Here is a 27567-nt window from a genome sequence, read left to right on the forward strand (position 1 = left end):
GGGTGTCAGCACAGGCGGGAATCAGCTGCATTCTTTATTTATCCCTCTGATTTTCCAGAACCTTTCCATCAAGGAGAAATCTCTGGGCTCTGCGGGAACTGTGAGTGGTGACCATCAGGTAAATCTGAGACTGAAAAGCAAGGGGAAAAGAGAGAGGGGAGGAGATGAGGATCGGTGATGGGGAGAAGCAGGATGCTGAGAGTCTGGGTTAGTCTCCAATGAAGCTAAGGACCACCAGGATCTGGCCCCACCGGCCTTGTCACCTGGTGTGGGGACTGGGGACAGCCAAACCACCATGGCCACTCTCAGAGAAATAAAGAAGGTGGGAGGGCACCCCTGAGAGCCAGGTTGAAAATGGTCATGCTGTGAAATAATAAGATGCCCTTTTCAGAAAAGTGAAGACGGTTCTCTTGGTTCTTAAAGACTTGAAAATACTCTGTGTCCTTCTGGAGGCATGCTGAAGCCGTCAGCCTTTGAGGGCGGTAATGGGAGTGCATCTGGGCTCAAGACCATCCAGCGCTCACTCCTTGAGGGTGCAGAAGATGACCAGTGTCCACCCCTCGGGTGCTGTGGGGCCTGAGAGCCCCTGATCACCGAGGATGGGAGGGGCCACACAGACACTCCACTGGACCACCGGGGGCTTGGCTGGTGGGCTACAGTCCTTTATCAGATACATGGTTTGCAAACATTTTGTGCCATTTTGGATGGTGGATTATCTTATTCCTTGCTCCTTTTATACACAACTGTTTTTCATTTTGAGGAAGTCCAATTCATCTATTTTGTCTTTTGTTGCGTGTGCTTTTGGTAGCAGATCTAAGAAATCATGACTAAATCCAAGGTCGTGAAGATTTACTCTCATGTTTTCTTCTACGAGTTTTATAATTTTGGTTCTTGCATCTAGGCCTTTGGTCCATTTTGCGTTGATTTTTGTATACAGGGTGAGGGGAGGTAAGGGTCCAAGTTTATTCTTCTGCATGTGGGTATCCAGTCGTTCCAGAACCTGTGCTAACTGTTTGGGAGAAAATACGCGCAAATGATGCAACCAACAAGGGCCTCATTCTAAAATATACAAACAGCTCATACAACTCAAAAAAGAAAAAAAATCAAAAAACAGGCAGAAGGTCTAAATAGACATTTCTGCAAAGACATACAGATGGCCAATAGGCACATGAAAAGATGCTCCACGTCGCTAATTATTAGAGAATGCAAATCAAAACTACAGTGAGTTATCACCTCATAGTGGTCAGAATGGCCATCATTAAAGTGTCTAGAAATAAATGCTTGCGGGGGTGTGGAGAAAAGGGAACCCTCCTACACTACTGGTGGGAATGTAAATTGATGCAGCCACTATGGAAAACAGTATGGAGGTTCCTCAAAAACTAAAACTAGAATTACCATATGAACCAGCAATCCCACTCCTGGGCACATATCCAGACAAAACTATAATTTGAAAAGATACACGCACCCCAGCATTCACAGCAGCACTATTCACAATAGCCAAGACATGGAAGCAACCTGAGTGTCCCTCAGCAGATGAATGGATATAGAAGATGTGGTACATATATACAATGGAATATTGCTCAGCCACAAAACAGAATGAAATAATGCCATCTGCAGCTACATGGATGGACCTAGAGATTGTCATACAAAGTGAAGTAAGTCAGACAGAGAACGACAAATACCATATGCTATCACTTATATGTGGATTATAAAATGAGACCCAAATGAACCTATCTACAGAACAAAAACAGACTCTCAAATATAGAAAACAGACTTGTGGTTGTCAAGGGGAAGACAGGGGAGAGGGATGGATTGGGAGTTTGGGATTAGTAGATGCAAATTATTATATATAGGATGGATAAACAAGGTCTTACTGTACAGCACAGGGAACTGTATTCAATACCCTGTAATAAACCATAATGGAAAAGAATATGAAAAATATGTATATATGTATGTATGTATATATGAATCACTTTGCTGTACAGTAGAAATTAACACCACATTGTAGGTCAACTATACTTCAGTATCAATTAGTTTGAAGGCACTTTTATAAATCAGGCCTTATTTCTCTTGTCCTTACATCCTGGGACAAATGTATAACAGAAACTAACCTGGATTACTCCGGGATGAACTCATATCACACAGAACTTTAACTGTTTAACAAACCATGAATATCAGTTACACCATGGGATGTCCTGATCCAATATGAAGTTTGTATACCTTGTATCAAGCCTGCAGAATCCACGAAATTTGGAAATTCAAACTGAAATGAAGCCACCTATCCCATGACTTCTCCACAACTAGTTATACAACATCAATTGGAAACCATATACAATCAAATGAATGCAGACAGAAACAACTATAGCCTTCCTTTTAGATAAAGACGGTGTTTAAGGTGATGTCTTGGGCCGTTTCAGGGTGTTACTCAATTTCCTGGGTATCTGCCATGCACACAGGAGGTACACATGTTAGTTAACTTGTTTGTGCAACTATATGAAGGTAGTTAATACCACAAAACTGTATACGTAAAGTGAATTAAATGCTAAAGTCATGTTTTGTATTTCTAAGGACAAAGAAAAAAAAGTGTAGCGCTTATATTTGTTACAAAAATGAACATTAAAAACATTCTTAGTGAAAAAAGCCACGCAGAAAAGGCCACCTAGATCCCATACTCATCTTGTCTGCTTCAAATCCATCAAGGTTGTCCAAATGAGGGGGAAACTCAGTAATGGTTCCAGAAAAAGAAAACTGGATCAGGATGGAAAAAGACATTTTCATACAGTTGGGAGAGCAGGTGAAAGTTGAAGTGGGGCTGAGTATTAAATTATAATGTGGACATCAGGATTTCCTCATTTAGGGGTTATGTGCTGGTTCTTTGGGCAAAACACACTGAGCATTTTGTGTGACGTGGCAAATGTGAGTACTTTTTGCCATTATTGCAACTTTTCTGTACATTTTAAATTACTGGAAAGTAAATTACTTTTCTAGACAACCATGTCAGTATCATGCCAGAAAATCAGATAAGACAAACATCAAATTTTGTTATAGAGGCCAAGACTCACCCAGACCAAGTTCAACCAAAATTGTGACACTTATTTCCCTTGTAGGAGTCCGCATGGTATTAAGAGGCACCGTGGGAAGAGTATATTAGTAGCTACCATGTCTTGGGTCCTGTGGATTACCTGGGGTGCAGTAGACACTGAGATTTTAGTATCGCAATTTTTCACATTACTTCAAAAAATATGTTAAAAAATAAATTCAGTAAAGTTGCAAAATATGGAATCAATATACAAAAATCAGTTTTGTTTCTATACACTAATAATGAACCACCAGCAAGAAAAATTAAGAAAACAATCCCATTTACAATTCCATCAAAAAGAACAAACTATTTAGCAATAAATTTAACCAAGGACATGAAAGACCTATACTCAGAAAACTATAAAGCATTGATAAAGACACTGAACACACAATAGAAAACAATATTCCATGCTCATGCATCAGAAAAATTACTACTATTAAAATGTTTATTCTACCCAAAGCCATCAACAAACAGTGCCAGGAAAACTAGACACCAGACTCCAAAGAACGACACTGGTCACCATCTACATGGCACATAAAATTAACTAAAAGCGCACAGTATTCCGCATTAAACCCTTTCTCTCCTGAGGCCCCTGAAGATGCGCCCCACCCACCCAGCAGTCAGCTGCACAGGAAGATTCTCCACACTTGCTCATTTTTTCCTCTTGTGGAGTCTCCTCACCAGTGGTTCCTGAGAAAACCCAGCTGCTGTCAGTGTGGACAATGCCTCATGGTCCAGAAACCTAAGCCCTGACAGGAGACAAAGCTCCTGTCTGCTTGTCACGGAGCAAAGTCTGTGGGCAGGGTGCACCTGTGCCCCCAGGGTCAGACAGGTGGGTTCGGCGCCCCCTGTGGGACGTCAGAGAAGTGCCGGGAGAGCCGCACTCACAAACCCAGCGGCCTCATCCGGAAGGCAGTTCTGCTGTATACACTAAGTTTGGAAATCCAAACTGAAATGGAGCCAAGTATCTCACTGTATCTTCTCAAAAGATGCTTAAGGAGCAATTAATTACAAACCATATATAATGAAATGAATGTAGACACAAACTTTACAACTTAAACCAAAATTCACTCAAAATTGCCCATAGACAAATTTAAATTACCAAACTATAAAAGTCCTAGAAAAAAAAGAGATAATCTACATGACTTTGGGTCTGGTGACCTTATTCAGAAAACCGGAAGACAAACCACAAACTGCAAGAAACTATTTCCAAAACACATATCTGATAAAAGATTTGTACTCAAATTATGCCAACAATGCCATTAAAATTTGGTAAAGATTGAAACACACACCTGGCCCAAGAAGATAAACAGGCAGTAAATAAGCATACAAGAATATACTCAAGATGCTGGTGGAATGAATAAGCATACAAGACTATATTCAAGATGCTGGTGGAATGCACGTACAACCAACTTTGGAAGACAGTTTTGGCAGTTTTTTCCAAATCTAAAAAGTCTCACCTTAGGATCCAAGAAGTGTACCTCTTGTATTTAGACAACTGCTTTGAAAAACTGTGTTCAAACCAAAACTAGCATCAAGTAATGCACAGCAGCTCTATTCATAATGGCTAAAAACTTAAAGCTATCAGGATGTCCTTCTGTAGATGAATTCATAAGCAAATTAGGGCACATACATGTCAAGGGGAGAAGAATACACCACCCCAAAATATGCCCATTTGACAAAAGGATTATTTTGGACTGATTAATTTAAGAAACAGCAGACCCAGGAGAGTCTTTCAAAACCAAGTAGAAAATGCCCTTTTAGAAGGTAAATTTACATTTATTAAGGATATCTCCATTTGTAAGGGTATGTCCCTCTCTGGACGAGGAATTGAATGATGACTAAATATCAAGAAAAGCTTGTTGGGACTTCCCTGCTGGTCCAGTGGTTAAGACTCCATGCTCCCAATGCAGGGGACCAGGGTTCAATCCCTGGTCAGGGAACTAGATCCCGCATGCTGCAATTAAGAGCCCGCATGCCGCAACTAAAGATCCCACAGGCCGCAGCTGAGACCCGGCACAGCCAAATAAATAAATGTTTAAAAAAAAAAAACTTGTCAATGAAACAGGCCTGGATGTAAATCTGTGTAACAACCATACCCTTGTTTACTGGGCTTTGACTAATAACATCCCTTAAATGGCTTCCTCCATTCCCTAACATCTTTCTTTTGTTCTCAGCAGAAGATAGCATTTAAGGTAATGGCTTGGGCCATTTCAGGGAGTGACTCAGTTTTCCTGGGTATCTTTCAAGTATACAGGAGGTACGCATGGTATATATTAAACTTCTGATTGTTTTCTCCAGTGCGTCTCTTTTTCATTACAAGGGAGATCTCAATAAAGAACATAGAAATGTAGAGGGAAAACTATTTTTCCTCTCATATACATGCAGTGCAATAGTATTCAGAGATATAAAGGAATGGACCATCAACCCGTGCAAAAAAAAAAAAAAAAAGATACATCTAACACTTACATTGCTAAGTGAAAGAATCCAGTCTGAAGTGCTACACACTGTATGACCTCATTTATATGACATTCTAGAAAAGGCAAAACTGACAATGGTAAACAGTTTATGGAATATGTGGTTGAAATAGTCCACATGATACTTTAGTGGTGAGTACCTGTCACTATGCATTTGTCTACACCCACAGATTTTTACAACCCAACAAGTAATTTACAATCTATTCAAACTTAGCTACTTAGGATATGGGAGTGTCAAAGACTGGAATACAGAATGTAACAAAAAATCTAACTGATTCAGAAATGTATGAAAAAACTCACTGTTGGTAGTGGGACAAATGGGCTGACCTAAGTTAACTTTGGAAATGTACAGAATCTGTAGGCCAAAGACAAAATGTGCCATACATACACAGTGGACTCTGTGTTCTTTCCATGAGGGGTAGTAGCTAACAGTACCGAAACTACTATATCAGTAATCGAATGGAACAAGCACTGAATTTAATAAATGACAAATGGTGGAAGCCAGGTTTCTTACCACTGGAGTGGGATGTTACAGTCAAACAAAGGGAGAAGGTTACACTATCCATGTCATAACAGATCCGCTTGGAGATATCAGTATAAACTCTCTTTAGCCTACACATAGTTCCACATGGAAATCTTTATAATTATGTGTATATGCATAGGCTGGGATACATGCACATATTTCCATGCACTGTCAGCTGAGCATATTTAGCTCCCACGTGTAAGTTTTTAATACCATTCTCTAATAAAAGGAACAAGGGCTCTTTGAAGAAAGAGCTGATGCTAGGACTGAGACAGTAAATATATGAAGCAGGATAATCTTAAAATATCAGAAAGTAAAGAAGTACCAAAAATTTTTAAAACCCACAGAAGAAAAATTATGTAAAATGAAAACAGGAGCAAATGGAAAAAGCTCTCAACAGCCAAAGCAAGAATTAAGTAAGCAGTCTAATAATGTAGTGCTGGATTATAACCAAAAGTTGACAGTAATTATTCACGTGTCCAAACTGGTAAAAATAAATTACATAGTTTTTGATGAATGGTGTTAAATAGAAATCTCCTATGCAGAAAGCTTCTAAACAATGTATATAGCCACTCAGCTGTCCATCAAGGATGTGAAGCTAACCCCTCTCTCCTCAAGTGTGGGTTCTGCATTATGACTTCCTCCTAAATAAGGCACACAGGATGGACATGGGAAAAAAATTAACCTCACTGTGGGAAAACTTGACACACACTACTTCAGCTAGGTGACCAAAGTTAAGAATATAAGTGAGAAGTTTCCTTAAGAGCCTGTCCTCTTGATATATAGTGAAGAGGAAGCACTACACCTCTGTGGTCTGCTTTTTCAAAGCCAAGTCTAACCACGACAAAACCACCAAGCAAATCCCAGTGCCCGGCAGTCTATAAAATACCTGACCAGTCCTCCTCCACACTGTCAAGGTCATGGAAACAAGGAGAGTCTGAGCAACGGTCAAAGCCCAGAAGAGACCAAATAGATATGATGACCCCATGTCCTTTGAGATCCTGGAACAAGGAAAGGTATAACAAAGGGAACGTGAATAGGGACTTCACTTAATAATAAAGTATCAATATTTGTTCATTATTTGTCATGATTCTGTAGAAAATTTGACAGGAAAGATTCAAAGTCAAATAAGAGAAACCTACTGTAACAAACTGGAAATCTAGAGGAAAAGGAGGATTTCTTCGTAAAAACACATTACCAAAATGAACCCTAAATTAAGGAAAATACAAAAAGACCAGTTAATCACTGAGGAACCTCTTCCCCATACTGGTTATCCTATCACTGTTCCAGGGTTTCCCTCTCCCGGGACAGGGAAGGAACAGGGACAGAGCTGTTTGGCAGCTCCCCTAGTATCTGACCCCACCCAGTGTCTTCATCTCCCTCAGCCACCCCTACCCAGTGAGGACACCTGAGGAAGGATCAGGGATTATTGATTCAGATGCATCAACCAGGACTTTTTCTTTTCCCAGCGACTGGACACACTTACTGAAGTAAAATAAATTAGTATTTATTGTAAGGGTAGAAATAAATTAATACTTGCAAATGGCAAGTTGAAGAATGGGTTTGGACCTGGCAGGTCCAGTGGCTCGCACTATCTCAGTGTGACCTTGGTTCTCTCCAAAACTTTGTCCTGCTCAGTGCCTTTGGGGGACCCCATTCATAGGCACAGGCTCTCTCACTTCCCTTGGGCCAACAGCAATTCTAGGCTGACAACCACTCACCATCCATTCTCCGAGAAAGAGTTTCTCCTTTTCATGGATTCCAAGAAAGTCATGGTTTTAAATGCCTTTGATCTGGCTTGGGTTGCATTCTCATCCTTGACCCATCACCAGAAGATGGAAAGTGGGACTGGCTAGATGTGGGCTGTAAACCCATCTTCGAGCTGGGTGGAACATGGGCTCATCCTTCTGCAACTGTTTGGACCAGAAGCAGGTGAGATGTAATTCCCAAAGGAAAACTGAGGCACTTGGGCCTCAGAACAGATGCTGGCTGGCAGAAAGCAACAGATTCTAAGTCAATGACAGCTCACTGCACAGCACAGAATCTGACACAAAAGGAAGAAAGGGGTTCACTCAGAGTCAGGGGCTGCAGCTACTCATCCAGTGCTCTTACTGTCCTCCCAAGACTGCAAGAAGTTCTTTCACTTACTGAAAAGTCAGGATCGTTGGTGGTGGTCAAGTCAAGTCTCTTTCCTTGGGCATCAGGTCCTCATATCTCAGAGGCTGGCCCAGAACAGCCCATGTGCCCTCAGAAGACACACAGACCTCATTCCTGCCCCTGAGAGGTGGGAGCCCTTGAGTTATGCCATATCCATGGCCATATTAATTGCCCATCCCTGAAAAACAATACTGCTCCTTTTCCAGTTTCTTCTCTCTCCTTTACTAAGAGGAAGAAACCAAATGCTAGGGTGGTAAGGAAACTCTTGTGCAATGATGTAATGGGAGGCTCAAGAATTATTCCAAGCCATGGAACCCATAATTGGCAGGCTTTCCAGAGGCCACATGGATGCATATGGCTCTCCAAGACAATGCAGTGTCAGTGTGAACCTTCCATTGGGAGGTCCAGTTGCCTCCATATCTTTGATTCTTAATGACTATGAATGTCAAAAGTTTCTAACGGGGGCTTCCCTGGTGGCGCAGTGGTTTAGAATCTGCCTGCCAATGCAGGGGACACGGGTTCGAGCCCTGGTCTGGGAAGATCCCACATGCCGCAGAGCAACTAGGCCCGTGAGCCACAATTACTGAGCCTGCGCGTCTGGAGCCTGTACTCTGCAACAAGGGAGGCCGCGATAATGAGAGGCCCGTGCACCGCGATGAAGAGTGGCCCCCACTTGCCACAACTAGAGAAAGCCCTCGCACAGAAACGAAGACCCAACACAGCCATAAATAAATAAATAAATAAATAAAAATTAAATTAAAAAAAAAAGTTTCTAACGACTGAAAGGACAAAGGATTGCAGGGCCATGGTCTGCTGTATGGTTGTTGTGTCAGGGACGCACTCCAATGTTTAGAGGATTATTACTTCTCTTGGCAGCCTATGAGGCTGTGAGCAGGAGGCCTTTTTCTCAACCACATGCATGTTGGTAGTTGAAACTTCTCAAAGGAATGTCTACACTGACCAGGTAGTTCTTGAATTGCCCAGCATCCTGGTCAGCTCCGTAACTGTACATGAGGGCCTGACAATGCCCAGGCTAGACTGAGCTAGAGGAACACAGAGGTCTACCTGGATTGTCAGAGGTCAAGGGCTGTCCTGCCTGAGACGTGATCATCTATTCATGCCCACTCAGATGGGACAAAGGATGCCTCCAGTGCCAGGAGGGCCCCACCAGCCCTTAAGAAGGCAGCATCTGGGGGCTGGCAGGTCACTGCACCCAGTCCTGTATAAATCCACACATGCTCACTGAGTGCCCTGCTGTCTGGGCTGTGCTGGAACCTGGGGCTGCCCAGGCAGAGTAGGGCCGGCATCACCCTTCCCAGGTGGGAGGGCAGAAGGAAACCATGCATGACTTCTGACACCCTCCCTAATCCTTGACAGAGGTTGAGTTGGATAAGAAACAGTCCGAGACAAGAACAGACATTTCATTCTTCTCTCAGAGCCCAGGACTGGGGGAAGGGAAGCCAGAAAAACAGTTACTGACCTCAGCTCCCTGACTCCTGTTTGACCCTGGGCAAGTCCTATCCATTCTGGAGGCTTCAGAGAGAAGGAGAGGGGAAGGCAATGAGGGTCAACTGTGCTTAAACCTAACTCTAACCTTTACCCTAAGAACCCTAACCTCTAACCTTAACCCCCTGACAACCCTAGCCCCAGACCCTCGCCCCTGACCCTTTAACCACAACCCTCTACCATAACTCTCCAACCATGACTCTCCAACAATGACCCATAACCCTAAACTGTGACCCCTGAACCCTCACACTGACTCAACCCCAGGCCTAAAGCCTGGCCTAGTGGGTACTGAGGGATGACTGTATGAACTCTCAAATAAACCAAGGAATTAAATTTTCCTGACCATGAATTTAGCAATGGTTTCTTAGATTTGACAGTAAAGCATAAGAAATGAAAGAAAAAAATAGATAAGTTGGATTTCCTCAAAATTACAAACCTTTGTGCATAAAAAGAGGTTATCCAGAAAGTAAAAAGACAGCCCACAGAATGGAAGACAATATTGGCACATTATATATTGGATAAGACTCTTTACCTAGAATATACCCAGGGCTTTTCCAACTCATCAACAAAAAGACAAACAATAAAATTTATGAAACAGACAAATGGCTTGCATGGACTGCTCTCCAGGCAAGACATACAAATGGTCAACAAGGACATGAAAAGATGTCAAACATCAGTAGTCATGATGAAAATGCAAATTAAAGCCACAGTGTGATGCCCCTTCACACACACTAGAATAAAAATAAATTTTAAAATAAATTTTAAAATACATAAATAAAAATAACAAATGTTGACAACAATGTAGAGAAATTGGAGCCCTTAAAATTTACTTGTGGAGATGTACAATGGTGCAGTCTATGTGTCTGTACACACTTTAGCATTTAGTCAAGAATATAAAATATAATTACCATGTGGTTCAACAATTCCACTCCTAGATATATATCCAAAAAATGGAAAACAGGTGTTCAAACGAAAACTTGTACACCAATTATTCATAGCAGCACTGTTCACAATAGCCCAAGGTAGAAAAGATTTAAATGTCCATCAGCAGGTAAATGGATAAGCAAAATAAGGTAGATCCATAAGCTGCATTACTCTGTCATATAAAGGAATAAAGTAAAATTATACAGTCGCTGTGGAAAACTCTATGGTGGCTCCTCAAAAACCTGGAAAATGTATGATCCCTTGATTCCACTCCAGGGTGTACATCCAAAATATAAGAAAGCAAGGACTGGAACAGATATTTGTACCCCGTATTCATAGCAACATTATTCACAATAGCCAAAAGGTGGAAGCAACACAACACATCCTTCAACAGATGAATGGATAAGTACAGTGTAGTATATCCACAATGGGATATGATTCAACCTTTAAAACTAAGGTAATTCTCACACATGCTACAATGTGGATGCACCTTGACATCATTATGCTAAGTGAAACAAGCCAGACACAAAAAGGACAAACGTTCTATGATTCCACTAGTATGAGATATCCAGATAAGTCAAATTCAAAGACAAAGTAGAATAAGGTTGCCAGGGGTTGAGGTGAGTTAGTGTTTAATGACTACGGTTTCACATGCGGAAAATAAAGTTCTGGAAATGGATGGTGAGGATATTTTTACAACAATGTGAATGTAGTTAATGCCATAGAACTGTATACTTAAAAATGGTTTAAATGGGGCTTCCCTCGTGGCACAGTGGTTAAGAATCCGCCTGTCAATGCAGGGGACATGGGTTCAAGCGCTGGTCCTGGAAGATCCCGCATGCCGCAGAGCAACTAAGCCCACAAGCCACAGCTACTGAGCCCTCGTGCCACAACTACTGAAGCCCGTGCGCCTAGAGCCCGTGCTCCACAACAAGAGAAGCCACCGCAATGAGAAGCCTGCACACAGCAACAAAGACCCGACACAGCCACAAAATAAAAAATGAAATAAAATTTTTTAAAAAGCTTTTAAAAAAATGCTTTAAATGGTAAATGTTATGTTTTTTATCACAATGGAAAAAATGAATGAAATAATGATCAATGTTACAATGTGGATAAACACTGAAAACATCCTAAGTGAAAGAAGCCATACAGAAAAACCACCCAGATCATGCTCATCTTGTACACTTTAAATCCAGCAAGGTTTTTAAAGTGAGGAAAAGACCCAGTGAGGGCTCCAAGAAAGGAAAACTGGATTCGAATGGGAAAATACATTTCCACAAAGCTGGGGTAGCTGGTGAAAGTTGAAGCAGGTCTGTGGATAGGATTATAATGTGGAAACCATAATTATTCCTCATTTGGGGGTTATGTGCTGGTTCCCTGGGAGAGTGGCCCTCCCACTCTCACAGGGTAAAACAAACTGTAGTATTTTGTGAATGTGGAAAACTTGATACTGTTATTTAAAGTTTTTTATACACTTGAAATTTACTAGGAAATAAAGTACTTATCAAACAACCATGTCATAGCACGCCAGAAATACAGACATCAAACTCTGTTACAGAGGCCAAGCCCTACCCAGATCCAGCTCACCCGCAGTGGGGATGCCAATCACCCTCGTAGGAGTCCACATACTATGAGAGGCACCGTGGGAAGATTACATTGGGAGCCACTATGTCCTGGGTGCTGTGGGTGACGTGGATGTAGCTGAAACAGTGGCATTTCTGAATTCTAGTTTTCCACATTCAACCACCAAAAAACTGTTACAACTAAAAAGTGAATTCAGTAAAGCTGCAGGATACAAAAAAAGAAAAATCAATGCACAAATATCATTTGTGATTCTTCACACTGATAATGAACCATCAGAAAAAGAATTTTAAAAAAAATTCCCACTTACAATCGCATCCAAAAAGATAACTAGGAGTAAATTTAACCAAGGACGTGAAGGACCTGCACACTAAAAACTGGAAGACACTGATAAAGGAAACCGAACAGACAAAAATAAATGGAAAGATACCCCGTGCTCATGGGTAAAAAGAATAGTGTGAAAATATGCATTCTAAGGTGGGACTTCCCTGGCCGTCCTGGGGTTGGGACTCTGCTCTCCCACTGCAGGGGGTGCAGGTTCGATCCCTGGTTGGGGAACTAAGATCCCGCATCCTGCATGCAACATGGTGTGGCCCGAAATTTTTTTTAATTAAAAAAAAATATGCATCCTAGCCAAATTAATGTACACATTCAATGCAATCCCTACCAAAAGTGCAATGATATTTTCCATAGAAACAGAACAAACAATCTTAAGATGTGTGTGGAACCACAAAGGACCCAGAAGAGCCAAAGCGACCCTGAGGAAGGAGAACGGGCTGGAGGCATCTCGCTCCCTGACTTCACACTTCATTACGAAGCTACAGTCCCAAAAAAGTGTGGAATTGGCACAAAAACAGGCACGCAGACCAGAGGAACAGAGAGCCCAGGAATCAACCTACACGTATGTGATCAGTTAATTCACAAGAAAGGAGCCAAGAACATACACCAGGGAAAGGATAGTCCCCTCAATAAACGGTGATGGGAAAACCGGACGCCACACGCCAAAGAACAACACTGCACTCTGTCTACACCACACACAAAAGGGGCCAAAAACCCAGTTTTCCACATCAAGCCCCTCCTCTCCTGGCTCCTCTGAAGACAGACACCCTCAGCGGTCAGCCACGTACAGGAACCTTCTGCCCACTTTTCTTCACCTTTTCCTTCAGTGGCGTCACTTCCCGGCAGGTCCTGAGGAGACCAGGCTCCTGTCAGCATGAACTGGACCCCACAGTGTCCCAAAGCTGAAGCCCCAGGGGGTCCTGAGGAGACCCAGCTTCCGTTAGTGTGGACTCGACCCCGGCTTGTCCCGAAGCCCGGCCATCAGTGTGGACTCAGCCCCACGTGTCCCAGAAGCCAAAGCCCCAGCGGGTCCTGAGGAGACAGGGCTCCTCTCAGCGTGAACGTGAACAGCATGATCTGAACAGACATCCCGCCAAAAAAGATATACAGATAGTAAAAGTCATACAGAAACAAGCTCAACATCATACACCATTAGGGAATTACAAATTAAAATCATGAGATATCACAGCACACCTATTAACGCTTCTAAGCTCCAAAAATATGACAATACCAATGGCTAGAGGGTGAGGAACAAAAGGAGCTCTCCCTCATAGCTGGGGGGAGGCATGTGCAGCCACTTTGTAAGACAATTTGGCAGTTTTTTCCAAAGCTAAACAAGTCTCACGTTGGGATCCAACAATCATGCTTCCAGCATTTAAGCAACTGCTTTGAAAATCTATGTCCAAATGCAAACAAGGATGCAATTATGCACAGTAGCACTTTCATAATGCCTAAAAACTTGAAGAAATCAGGATATCCTTCAAAAGATGAATGCATAAGCAAATTGGGGTATATCCATGTCAAGGCGAGTAGAATATGCCACCCCAAAATATGTCTCTCTGGCATAAGGATTATTGGTCTGCTTTGAAAAAAAAAAAAAAAAAAAGGGCTTCCCTGGCCACTCAGTGGTTAAGAGTCCTCCAGCCAATGCAGGGAACACGGGTTCGAGCCCTGGTCCGGGAAGATCCCACATGCCGCGGAGCAACTAAGCCCGAGCACACAACTACTGAGCCTGTGCTCTAGAGCCCGTGAGCCACAACTACTGAGCCCGTGTGCCACAACTACTGAAGCCTGCACACCTAGAGCCTGTGCTCCATGACAAGAAAGGCCACCACAATGAGAAGCCTGTGCACCGCAATGAAGAGTAGCCCCTGCTTGCCACAACCAGAGAAAAGCGTGCACGCAGCAACGAAGACCCAATGCAGCCAAAAATAAAATAATAAATTTATTCAAAAAAAATCAGAAAACTGAGATTGCCGTTTTATGAAGGACATTTACAATAGAGAAGTCTCCATTTATAAGGGTATGTCCCTTTTTGCACCAAAAACAGAAGGATAATTAAATCTTAAGTAACTCTTTTCAATGGAGAAGTCCTGACTTAAATGTGCAAACACTCATACCCTTGTTTACTGTGCTTTGCAGGATAACCTGCCAAAACTGGCCTTCCCCCCCTTCCCCAGCATCTTTCTTCTGTTTTTAGCTGAAGACGGTATTTAAGGGGATGGTTTTGGCCATTTCAGGGAGTGACTCAGTTTTCCTTGCTATCCCCCCTGTATTCAGAAGGTATACATGTAATTAAACTTCTGCTTTTCTCCTGGTAATCTGTCTTTTATTTCAGGGGCAGGGGGGCCTCAACCAAGAACCTAGGAAAGTAGAGGGGAAATTGTCTTTCCGCCCATACACGTGCAGTGGAATACTACTCAGCAGGAAGGAATGCACCATCAGCCCATGGAAAGACATGGATAAATCCTCAGTATATACTGCTACGTGAAAGCATCCAGGCTGAGGAGGCTGCACACAGTATGACCCCATTGGTGACACTCTGGGAAAGGCAAAGCTACACAGATGATAAGCAGATCATGCGGTGGGGGGTTTGAAGTATTCCATGTGACACTCTAGGATGGATACCTGTCACTGTGCATTTGTCTAAGCCCACAGATGTGTATAGCCCAAGGGACCAAGCATAATCTATTCAAATTTAGTTATTTAGGATGTAGGAGTGTTGCAGGATGGAATACATAATGTGACAGAGTCTAACTGTATTAGAAATATATGGAAACAACTCACTGTAGGGGGTGGGATAAAAGGTGCTGACCTAAGTTACCTTTGGAAATGAATGGAATCTGTAGACTAAAGGCAAACTGGACCGTACATATACAGTGGGCTTTATTTTACGAAGTTCTTTCCAGGGTGTAGTAGCTAACAATTCTGAAACCTCTGCACATGTAACCTGGAAAGGAGCAATGCATACATAAATGGCAGATGGTGGGAGCCAGGCTCCTTGCTGTGGGAGTGGGAAGTTACAGATAAGCAAGGGGAGAGCCTCTGCCCTCATAATCCTGGATCTGGGCTTCCTGGGAGGATGTTGACTGGCCGGGGGAAACACACAGATCTTCACGCTGGGAAGACCCTGCAGACACAGGAACTCCATGCCCCATCTTTCCACCCATACCTGCTGGAAACACTCAGCCCCCCATCATCAGTCAATTGCAGCGTTTAAGACATTCTCACCCCCAGGCAGGTAAAGGAGCATGAGGGTCTTGCTTACCCCTAAGCTGTCCCAGAATCCAGGCCCTGGGGGTGGAGCCAGGTTTGGGGTTCCTGGGCCTCTGAATCCAGGCCCTGGGGGTGGAGCCAGGTTAGGGGTTCCTGGGCCTCTGATCAGCAGGTGAGAGGAAGGAGGAAGACCAGTCCTGAGGACAGAGGTTCCCTCAAGTCTGTGAACCCAGGAGACCCGATGGGATTCATTCCCAGTGCAGACATGGGCGGGGTCTGCAGTGGTTCTGTGCTCCCCCTGGACCCCTTTGATGAAGCCATGGCAGCACTGGCCCCAGATGTTTCCTGGCAGTGTCTCAAACTCTGACACAGCGGTTTTACAAAGGAACAAGAAAATGGAGCTGAGCCCCTGACGGCCACTCTTTTCTGGCTCTGAGTTGCTTCCAACAGGACCGCAGTCACCTGCACATAGTCTGCTGTGACCTACCTGCCCCCATTGGCCTTTCCTCTCCCTCCCTGCGATGATTCCCGTGACATTTCCAGCCTGGACCCCTCTCGCAGGCCAGACGCCTCTGTCCAGTCACTGCACCCCCATCTCACCTTGGGGGCTAACAGGGCCCTCAGGGGACCGGGATCCTGCAGCTCCCCACACCCAGGAGCAGCCCCACCTTCCCAGGTTGCTGAGCCCAGGCACGGGGTGTAACCGAGCAGGACCCTACGGGGCCTTCCCAGGACAGACCCCTCCCCCACATCCTCTGCTGGAGCTCCTCTCTGAAGTACCTGGATAACAGCATCTGATGCACGCTTCCTGAGTTGTTTTACAGATGCTGAAACCACCACCAAATGGAAGAAATTAACTACCTGATGATCTTGAACAGGTAGCCCCGGAACTTCTGGTGCCTAAGAATTTAGAGTGTTAACCGCCTGTTACCTCACCGTCAACCAGAGAACTGTGCACCAGCTGATCACATACCCTGCGACCCCCCTCCTTCACCTGGCCTTTAACATTGCTGTGCTGAAATCCTTCAGGGAGTTCGGGGATTTAGAGCACAAGCCGCCTGTTCTCCTTGTATTGGCACTTTTACAATTAAAGCTGCACTTCCCTTCACCACACCCGGTGTCAGTAGACTGGCTTTACTGCACTCGGGCAAGCGGACCCAAGTTTGGTTCGGTAACACTGGGGTCTCCCACGCTCCCACTCTCCTTGTGCCCCACTGACTGTCATCTGCTCCTCCAGAGTCTTGTTGCAGCAAAAATAGAAATGAAGTTTTCCCTCCCCTGAGAACAAGGAAAACAAAGGGAACAGCGAACAGGCTAGAGAAAAAATACAACCTGGCCTGAAAGAGTTCATCACTCCTTGTTTTACTTTGTCACTAATTTGTAGTAACTAGATTTGTACTTTACAAAGCTAACCTCACTCCTTGACACTATGTAATTTACCTCTGGCACCCATCACCCCTAACTCTGTGTGAGTCACATCCCCTGCCTCTCACTCCCTAACCTTATTATGTCCAGCACTTACATTCTATATGCCCCTCATAACAAATCACCCCCTATAGTCTTTGCATTTCAGAAACAAGGTCACCGGCCGATAAACCAGAGGCAAACGGACGCAATTACCAGACTGCTGGACCCCAATTACCGGGCGGCCTGATGCCAACTATGACTGTTTTGAAATAATGCAAAGAAAAGGAGGAATGCAAGACCTTCACTACTTTGATCCTCATCCTATACCCCGGACTGCGAGAGCCCCACATATAAAACCTTCCCTGATTCTCAAGGAGGGCGGGCCCAGTTCTTGAGGCGCTAGCCGGCTGTGTCTTCCCTTCTGCCTGGCAAAAGAATAAAGCCATCTCTCTCTTCCTCCAAAATCCCTGTCTCCGTATTTCTGTTCAGCCTCGTTGCACAGGGAAGCTGAGTTTTCGACAACAGTCTGTGGCCAGTTCCCACACTAATTCACCTCTACGCCCACAGTCCTGGCCCAAGCCCGATCTTGTGCCTGGTTCCTCCATCAGGCCCTGACAAAACTCCCTGCCCGCACCGTGCACCTCACATCCCACCCCAACGTGGTCTTTCTGAAGCATAAATGAGACTGTGACTCTCCCCCACCTGTAATCCCCCAAATGTTTCCCCACTTTCAATAGGGTATCTGCTGGGAGAGACATCTGCCAAGGCCCTGAGAGTCCCCGGGATCCCCACGAGGCTGCTGGCTCCTGGGTTCCCTGACAATGAGCACCTCAGCCGGCCAGGAGACACAGCAGGAAACCCCAGAACCGCTCACCTCAGGAGGGGACTGGCACGGCCACGGCCTGATCAGAGAGAGCAGAGAAGGGCTCCCCAGCTGGGACACAGACTCTGCACGAGTGGCCTCTCCGTGAGCCACTACATCACCTCGTGTGACTTGAGGGAAGGAAGGACCGAGGCACACTTGGCTCCTAAGGAGGATGGGATAGGCTCAGTCACGTCCCCCCAAATTCACATGCTGAATCCCTAACCCCCAGGACCCCAGGATGTGGCTGTATTTGGAGATGGGATTTTTAAAGAGGCGATCAAGGTAAAAATGAGGTCACTAGGGTGGATCCTAATCCAATAGGATTGATGTCCTACAAGAAGAGATTAGGACACAGATAGGCACAGGGGGAGACCACGTGAGGACCTAGGGAGAAGACGGCTGTCTAAGCACCAAGGAGAGAGGCCTCAGGAGAAGCCAGCCTGCACACACCTTGATCTCAGACAGCATCCAGGACTGGGAGATAGGTCTGTTATTCAAGCGGCCCAGTCTGTGGTACTTGTTACGGCGGTCCTGAGCAGACTCACACGCAGGGTAACTCAGGGCTCAGACTGGACAGAGGCCACTCTCCATCCCCCTGTACGGGAGTTACAGGATCCTCAGGAACTGAGGAGGGGGTCCCTGAGGAGAGGCACAAGATAGAAGATGCTAGGCATTAACATGACTGCATTCACGTTAAACGTGCCTGAAGTCCATTCACACGAGATGGTCTTATCCTGTATGTACATCGGCACCTTCAGTCTGAACTGAGATCTTTGGCTTCACCACCTCCACTGAGAGCATTAGCTTCACCTGCTGTGGACCGTCTCCTATAGGATTTCCAGAACCACAAAGCATCGACGCTTCACAGGACCCAGAGCCTGTGCGCTACCGTCCAGGTGACCCTCACAGCAGAGCTGCGCAGCTGCCCACCCGATCCCATTTCCCTTTTTCCTGTTCACAGCTACCCTGCACCTCCCAGCCTTCCCACCCCTTACAGCTGGGGCACAGTGTCTCGTGTTACCAAGGGGGAGAGGTGGAGGTGGTGAGGGCCTTGGCCAGACTGCATCCTAGGACGGAGGGCATGATGCCCACCTGGTCACCTCACCCTGCTGGTTGGAGCCCTCACCTGGAAGCAGGGAGGAGAAACAAGGTGGACAGAGCCTGGGCCCTGCCACCCACCTGCCCTGGACTCTCACATGAAAGGGACAGAGACATCTTGAGCTTCAGCCCATTTTGGGGGGGACACTTTGTTCCAGTAACAAACCTTTGCCCTAAAAGCCAAGGTGCTTTACAAACCCCTCCCCAGCTGTCACAGAAAGTCAGACTTAACTCCATCACACTTTTCTCAAACCCCAGCTCATGCTGAGACCACCACTCAGCCTTAGAGTCAGCATTGGGCCCCCAGAAACCCTAAATCAGTGGCTGGACACCACAATGTTGAGGGGTCAAGTAGGAAGCCCATCCCTAAGGGTGCGGGTTGCACACGGCCGCCCGAGGTTCTTACACCGGTACATGTTGGGGGTATTTCAATCCTGACTGAGGACATTTAATGTCACCATTCATGTTGCTAATTAAGAACCCACTAGTTAGAGGAAAACCCTATCAAGATACTTGCTACACTGATGAAAAATTCTGAAGTTGGTCGGAGGCGGGGCGTTTTCTCACATGCTGCCAGCAGCCCCCCACAAGGGGCATCCTCATTGGAAAGCGGCTTGGGCCGTTCGGAGGCGTCTCTTTGTAAACGTTAGCTGACCTCCAAGCCAGCTGCTCCTGAACTTTACCCACCCTTCCCAGGAAAGCCGCCTGAATATGTGCAAGGACCTCACAGGCTGGAGGAAAGGGCTTGCAGCCACCCCAGCGACAGCACACGTGCTACGTGGGCTCCTGCACGTCACACAGGACGGTCCTGGCCCCGGCTGCTCTTCTGGAAGCTTTCCATTCCCCTACCCGAGTTACCCGTCCTGTCCTGGCCCCCACTGCCCTTTTCTTGCTTCCTCGCCTCTGCCCGGGGAGAACTTCCATCACGGCCGTGGTCCCTCCCTCCCTCCCACCAGCCCAGCCCCGAGACTGCTGACGGGGCAGAGAATATGGCATCAGGCACAGTTGCAGGGCCTCTTGCTGCCGGGAGGGGTGTTTATATTGACTTCAGCCCAGGCACACCTGGGGAGGGCTGGCCGGCCGGGTCAGGCTGCCCAGGTCAGCCAATCCTCGCCCCTCAGGGGCTCATAATTGCAGAAAACGGGCCTTGTTGTGCCGGCCAGGCCCAAGGAACAGGTGTGGGGTCCTGAGGGTCAGGATTGACATGGGGCTACAACTCTGGCTGATTTTCTAATCATTTTAACTGGCTCATGAGTAGGAAACAACTTCAAGAAGACCCTCTCCTAATGAGAGGAACCCAGGAGTCAGGGAGAGGAGGGGTGGTGGGTGGAGACAGAGGCCTGGTGCCGGGCTGCAGTGGAAGCCCCCGGAAGACCAGGCGGAGGGAGGCCGCACAGAGTGAAGCCCAGGGTCACAGACCTGTTGGAGCTGCTGTTTGTTAGTTCAGGTCCTGCTCTGAGGTGCTCAGGGTCAGCTCTGACCAACAGGTGGGCTGGGGTGCTCTGCAACGAGGGCCACGTGCACGGTTCCTGTGTGCCCAGCCCTGCCGGGTGCCTGCCCAGGTGAGCTCCATACCCTGGGAGGGGCCTGACCACGAGAGCCCCGGGGGCTGCCGGGTGCCTGCCCAGCTGAGCTCCATACCCTGGGAGGGGCCTGAACATGAGAGCCCCAGGGGCTGCGGGGTGCCTGCCCAGGTGAGCTCCATATCCTGGGAGGGGTCTGACCACGAGAGCCCCGGCGGCTGCTGGGTGCCTGCACAGGTGAGCTCCATACCCTGGGAGGGGTCTGCCCACGAGAGCCCTGGGGGCTGCGGGGTGCCTGCCCAGGTGAGCTCCATACCCTGGGAGGGGTCTGCCCACGAGAGCCCTGGGGGCTGCCGGGTGCCTGCCCAGGTGAGCTCCATACCCTGGGAGGGGTCTGCCCACGAGAGCCCTGGGGGCTGCCGGGTGCCTGCCCAGGTGAGCTCCATACCCTGGGAGGGGTCTGCCCACGAGAGCCCCGGGGGCTGCCGGGTGCCTGCACAGGTGAGCTCCATACCCTGGGAGGGGTCTGCCCACGAGAGCCCCGGGGGCTGCTGGGAGGAGCATGTGAATGAGCGTCCTCTCTATGCAGCCAGCACAGAGTTGCTTAGCGACTTCCCTGTGGGCGGTGCTGGGGTGAGATGAGAACCAGGAGCTACTGCGGGCCCCCTGAACCCCCATCTAGGTCCAGCCACAGTGACGAGGTCAGTAGGCGGTTGCTGGCTGCTGTGCTGCATGAGGGAGGCCCCACCAGTACCTCTTGTTTCTTCTACCTGACACCACGGAGGCCGCCCCAGGACAGAGCGGACAGCCTGCACAGGATGAGTGGGAGCTCCTGGTGACCCTGCAGGGGACGTGAGAGGGACAGACCAGGCAGGAGGGGAGTGGGCACCCAGGCAGAGCCATGGGGCTTGGGGCCCAAGGGGGCACTTCTGGGTCTCAGCTGGGAGTGGACGGGCTGGTGGTGAGTGTCACCCAGGAAAGCTGCTCTGGTGACGTGAGGCTGAACACACTTCAGGGTGATATAAACTTCCCGGGTGACCCCAAATACAGGATTGTGAGATGAATCCCATGAAAGGAAGGTTTTGTAACAGGAATCTTGCTGAAGGGAAGGCTTGCAAAGTGAATCCGCCTAAGAGGAGGCCCTGTGAGCCAGTCCCCGCAAAGGGGGGACATGTAACCTGCTGGGAGCACTCATTCACCCTGGGCGGGCGATGGGCACAGACCCCACTTCCTGCTCCCACATCTGTGCTTCTGCGTAGGTTACTTGGCTTCTTGGAGTCTCAACTTCCCAGTCTGTTCATCGGGTGACAGTAGCATGGATTGATTAGTAATTTGCTCAGAACAGGGTAGAAAGGGGTCCCATGGAAATTCCACAGAACACCATCAGTATGGGAATCGCAGGCCCTGTTTCCCGCAGGACTGTCTTCAGGATCAGGAGAGCAAATCTGAGCAGACTTGCAGCAGAGCCCAGGGATGGGCTCAGTTTGGTGGGTCCTCCTGTTTCCTGAACCTCAGAGAAGGGAGACTCCAGTGGGTAGTGGCATGTTTACCCCACACCTGGGAGCATCTGGACCTCAAGTCCCAGCAGCCGCTGAGCCCTATCAGCCCAGTATCTGGGGCCCCAGGAGGCAGGCGGGAAGCCTGGAGGGCTCAGGCAGGAAGCACTGGTGTGGTCATCACCCGTGCAGAAGCTTCCAAGCCAGTGTCCAGTGGGAGCTCTTGCCCTGCCCATGAGTTTCAAATCCACAGCACAGATCAGCTTCTAGCAGCTCAGTTTGTTCTCTAGACACAAAGCAAAGTCCTCAGACCCAGTATGTCCACGGCCCGTGAAAATACATGTCTGGTCTGTCACCAGGAGCTGCCTCTGGGTCCCTCCTGATTGGACGCCCAGCAGCCAGTGTCACCACGTCATGACCGTCAGGTGGTGTCGGGCGTGGGGGGACGAGAGCACACGGTCCAGGCCCACAGGGGACCATGCTGCCCACGGAACCAGTGTTGTGGCTATAGGTGTGCCCTCCACCACCCCAAGGGCAGAGACCACCGTTCCCTTACACACTGTTACCAAATCAAGTCATATGAACCCTACTCGGGCCCTAGCCTGGCTGAGGATCACTGTCTCGACAGGGAACGTTTCCTTTTTCCATTCTGGTTCAAATAGGCGAATAACGAAACCAAAGCTGAGACAGACAGAGCACAGGCTTTATTCAGAGGCCAAAGAATGGAGAAGAGGGAACTAAGTTCACCAGTAAACTTCTCGCCCACCTGGAGAGAGTGATTTAATTTTGAAGAGTAAAGACACAATCAGCTCAGTAATTGGCCACGGGGGCTTGAGGGGCCAAGGCTAACCTGAGCTGGAGGAACGTGGATGCCTGCCTGGACGCTCAGAGGGCAAGGGCTGTTCTGAGACCTGCTTGGACACCCGTGCAGATGGAACAAAGGATCCGTCCAGTCCCAAGAGGGCCCCACCAGCCCTCATGAACTCAACACCAGACTTCCCTGGTGGCGCAGTGGTTAAGAATCCACCTGCCAATGCAGGGGACACGGGTTTGAGCCCTGGTCCGGGAAGATCCCACATGCTGTGGAGCAGCTAAGCCCGTGCGCCACAACTACTGAGCCTGCGCTCTAGAACCCGTGAGCCACAACTGCTGAAGCCCACACGCTTAGAGCCTGTGCTCTGCAACAAGAGAAGCCACCGCAATGAGAAGCCCCCACTCGCCGCAACTAGAGAAAGCCTCCGGGCAGCAATGCAGACCCAACACAGCCCAAAATTAATTAATTAATTAATTAAGAAAAAAAAAAGGCAGCACCTGGGGGCTGGCAGACTGAGGCACCAAGTCTTACATCACGTCTACTTAGTATCCTGCATGTCAGGGCCATGCTGGACCTGGGGCTGCCCAGACAGAGTGGGGCCTGCATCACCCTTCCCAGGAGGGAGGGTGGAGGGAAACCCTGCATGACCTCTGAGGCCCTAAGAACCCTTGACTAAGGCTGAGCTCAATTTGAAACAGTGGGTGACCAGAGCAGACATTTCATTCATCTATCAATTAGAATCCAGAACTGGAGGAGAAGAAAATAATGGCCTCGCTCAACCTTGACGCTAATCCTGACATGGACCCTAACCCTAAACTCTGATCCTGACCCTAAGCCCTGACCTAACCTTAGCCTAACCCGTACCCTAAACCTGTACCTTACCCTAACCCATGCTACCTGTACCCCAATTCTAACCCATACCCTAACACCCACTCTAACACAGAACCCTAACACCCTGAGACCAAAACCATAAACCTTAACCAATAAGCAAAACCATAACCATAACCAAACCATAAAATATATTCATTAACCATACCCATAAATAACTCATTAACCATAAAACTTAAACCATAACAGCAACCATAAACCATACACAGCCCCAACCCTCACACCAGCCCCAGCCCTAATGCTAACCCTCCAAACCACTTACACCAAGCCAAGTCTAATCCGATTTTACAAATACATCGTGAAAAAGAAAACTGGGGAATTCTCTGGTGGCCCAGTGGTTAGGACTCTGTGCTTTCACTGCCAAGGGCTCGGGTTCGATCCCTGACTGGGGAACTAATATCCCACAAGCCATGGGATGTGGCCAAAATAAATAAATAATTAAAATGAAATAAAACCACTATTTTAAAAAAGATTTTAAAAATAAAGAAAAAGAAAAAGAAAACTACCCCAGTATAACTTATAAATATGAATGTAAAAATCTATCACAAAGTAATAGCAACATGAAACCAACAGAACTTTAAATGGATAATGCCATAAGCAAGTATCTCTACACCAGAAATTTCAGGTTGCTCAACATATTAAAAGTAAGCAATGTATTCAACCACAATAATGGTGTGAAGTAAAAACACATAATCATATCAATTAATGCAAAAAATCTACAATGAAAATCCAGTGTTATTTCATGAAAAACACTCTAGAAAGCAGGAATAAAAGGAAATTTGTTCAATATGGAAAAGAATAGTACAAAAAGCCACAGCAAACATCATTCTCAATGTTAAAGACTGAAAGATTTACTCCTGAAATCAGGACAAGGCCAGGAAGCTGGCCTTCATCACCGTTACTCAATAGTGTACTGGAAGTTCTACCCAGAATCTTGAGGAAAGAAATAAAAGGCATCCATGGGTGAATGGAAAAATTAAAACTGTGTCTCTTCACAGAACATAGGTCACATCATCTTATATATAAAACTACCTATAATCAGCAAAGAAATTATTTGAGCTAATCAACTAATTAAGCAAAGTTATAGAACAAAATATCAATTCATGAAAATCTATCTTATATGCATACGCTGGCAAAAAATAATCTGAAAAAGAATTTATGAGAACAATTCCATTTTTAATAATGTCAACATCAATACTTAGGAGTATATTTAATCAAGGTACAAGACTTGTTTTTATGTATGTAAAGTTGTATGTTTGAAATTACTGGAAAGTCAATTACTTTTCAAAACATCATGTATGTCAATAGCATGCCAGAAAAGCAGAGAAAACATCAAACTTCCATATAGAAGCCAAGCCTTACCCAGATCCAGTTCACCCAAAGTCCACATGTCATTTAGAGGCACTGGGGGAAGGTTATATTAGGAGCCGCTGTCCTCCGTGTTGTGGACGACCTGGATATGGTAGAAACAGTGGGATTTTTGAATTCCAATTTTCCACTTCATTCCACAAAAACACTATTAGAACTAATAAATAAATTCAGTAAAGTTGCAAAATCAATACACAGAAATCAGTTGCCTTTCTAAACACTAATAATGAACCATCAGAAAGAGAAAGAAAGCAACCCTATTTACAACTGCATCAAAAAGAACAAAATACCTGGGAATAAAGTCAACCAAGGAGGTGAAAGACCTGCACACTGAAAACTTTAAGACATTGATGAAGACATTGCAAAACACACCAATAAATGGAAAGATAACCTGTTCTCATGGAATGGAACAATTAATATTGTTAAAATATCCATGCTACCCAAAGAGGTGGACACAGTGAATGCAATCCCTCCCAAAATTCCATGGTATTTTCCCCCAAAATAGAGCAAATCCTCCTAATATCTGTGGGGAACCACAAAGGACCCCAAGTAGCCAAAGAAACCCTGAAAAATTAGAACGGGCTGGAGGCATCTCCCTCCCTGACGTCACACTCTGCTGAGAAGCTACAGTCACCAAAACAGTGTGGAACTGGCTCAAAATGGGCACAGGGACCAGAGGAACAGGACAGAGAGACCAGAATTCAACCCACATGGACGGGGTCGGTTAATTTATGACACAGGGACCAAGGACACACCAAGGAGCACGACACTCCCCACGATAAATGGTGCTGGGAGAACTGGACGCCCCATAACTCATGCTGGCTACCCTGCACACAAACCTGACCAAAAACCCAGCTTTCCATGCCAAGCCCTCCCTCGCTCACATGAAGACGGACCCCCTCAACGGTCAGTCGTCCACAGGAAGCTTCTCCCCACTTTTCCTCACCATCTCTTCACCTTTTCCTCAGGCATCACCTGGGTCCTCAGGAAACCTAGTTCCCTAGTCAGTGTGGACGCAGGCCCACTTTGTCCTGAAGCCGAAACCCCAGCGAGTCCTGAGGAGACAGAGACCGAGCTCCTCTCAGCAGAGACGCTGAGCCGGGCGTCCTACCCGAAGGCCCCCGCCCCCGCCCCCGTGCCCGCGCCTGAGGAAGCTCAACTCCTCTCAGATGCCCTCACAATCGAGTTTGCATGGAACGAGCATGCGCTGTGGGTCAGAGAGGCGAACTCGGCGCCACCCTGTGGTCAGTGCAGGAAGTGCAGGCCGCGCCTCCCTCACAGGTCACTGGAGGCAGCGTGCCCTACTGACAGGACTGCTGAATCCATTAAACTGGAAATTCAAACTAAAATGGAGTCTCTATCCCAAAAGTTTTCTAAAATTAGTTAAGGAACAATTAATTGGAAACCATTTGGAATGAAGTGAATGTAGATGCAAACTTTACAACTTATACCAAATTCACTCAAAGTTATTCAGAGGCAAATTTTATTTTAGTTTATAATTTATTTTTGGCTGCATTGGGTCTTCGTTGCTGCATGTGGGCTTTCTCTAGTTGCGTCGAGCAGGGCTACTCTTCGTTGCGGCGCACGGGCTTCTCATTGCGGTGGCTTCTCTTGTTGGCGAGCATGGGCTCTAGGTGCGCAGGCTTCAATAGTTGTGCCGCACAGGCTTGGTTGCTCTGCAGCATGTGGGATCTTCCCGCACCAGGGCTCAAGCCCGTGACCCCTACATCGGCAGGCGGACTCTTAACCACTGCATCACCAGGGAAGTCCCCACAGACAAATTTTAAATACAAAACTATTCAAGGAGCTTCCCTGGTGGCTAAGTGGTTGAGAATCTGCCTGCTAATGCAGGGGACATGGGCTCGAGCCCTGGTCTGGGAAGATCCCACATGCCGCGGAGCAACTAGGCCCGTGAGCCACAACTACTGAGCCTGCATGTCTGGAGCCTGTGCTCCGCAACAAGAGAGGCCGCGATAGTGAGAGGCCCGCGCACCGCGATGAAGAGTGGCCCCCGCTTGCCACAACTAGAGACAGCCTTAGCACAGAAACGAAGACCCAACACAGCCAAAAATAAATTAATTAATTAATCAATTAAAAAAAATAACTATTCAAAATTATACAAGAAAATTGACATAAGCTTGGGTTTGCCCATGAAAATAATGAGCTTTGGAGTTTTAACACACAACACAAAAAGGCAATCTAAAAATGAAAACAAGCAATAACATGGACTTAATAAAATTAAAGATTTGTACTCTGTGAATGACCTTACTCAGAAAATCAAAAGACAAATCACAAACCAGAAGAAA

General features: G+C 46.7%; 1 long non-coding RNA gene across 1 annotated transcript; it reads right to left on the reverse strand.

Annotated features, from left to right (window-relative positions):
• LOC309621677 lies at window positions 1-27065 on the reverse strand. The gene is made up of 3 exons (XR_014240153.1): window positions 27021-27065; window positions 25256-26984; window positions 1-130 (listed from the first exon to the last, which is right to left on the reverse strand). It is a non-coding gene; the product is annotated as an uncharacterized lncRNA (long non-coding RNA).
• Between the last annotated feature and the right edge of the window lie 502 nt (window positions 27066-27567).

The sequence above is a fragment of the Balaenoptera borealis genome (genome assembly GCF_965194805.1).
Source record: "Balaenoptera borealis genome assembly, contig: HAP1_SCAFFOLD_833, whole genome shotgun sequence".
In the NCBI taxonomy this organism is placed as follows: Eukaryota; Metazoa; Chordata; class Mammalia; order Artiodactyla; family Balaenopteridae; genus Balaenoptera; species Balaenoptera borealis.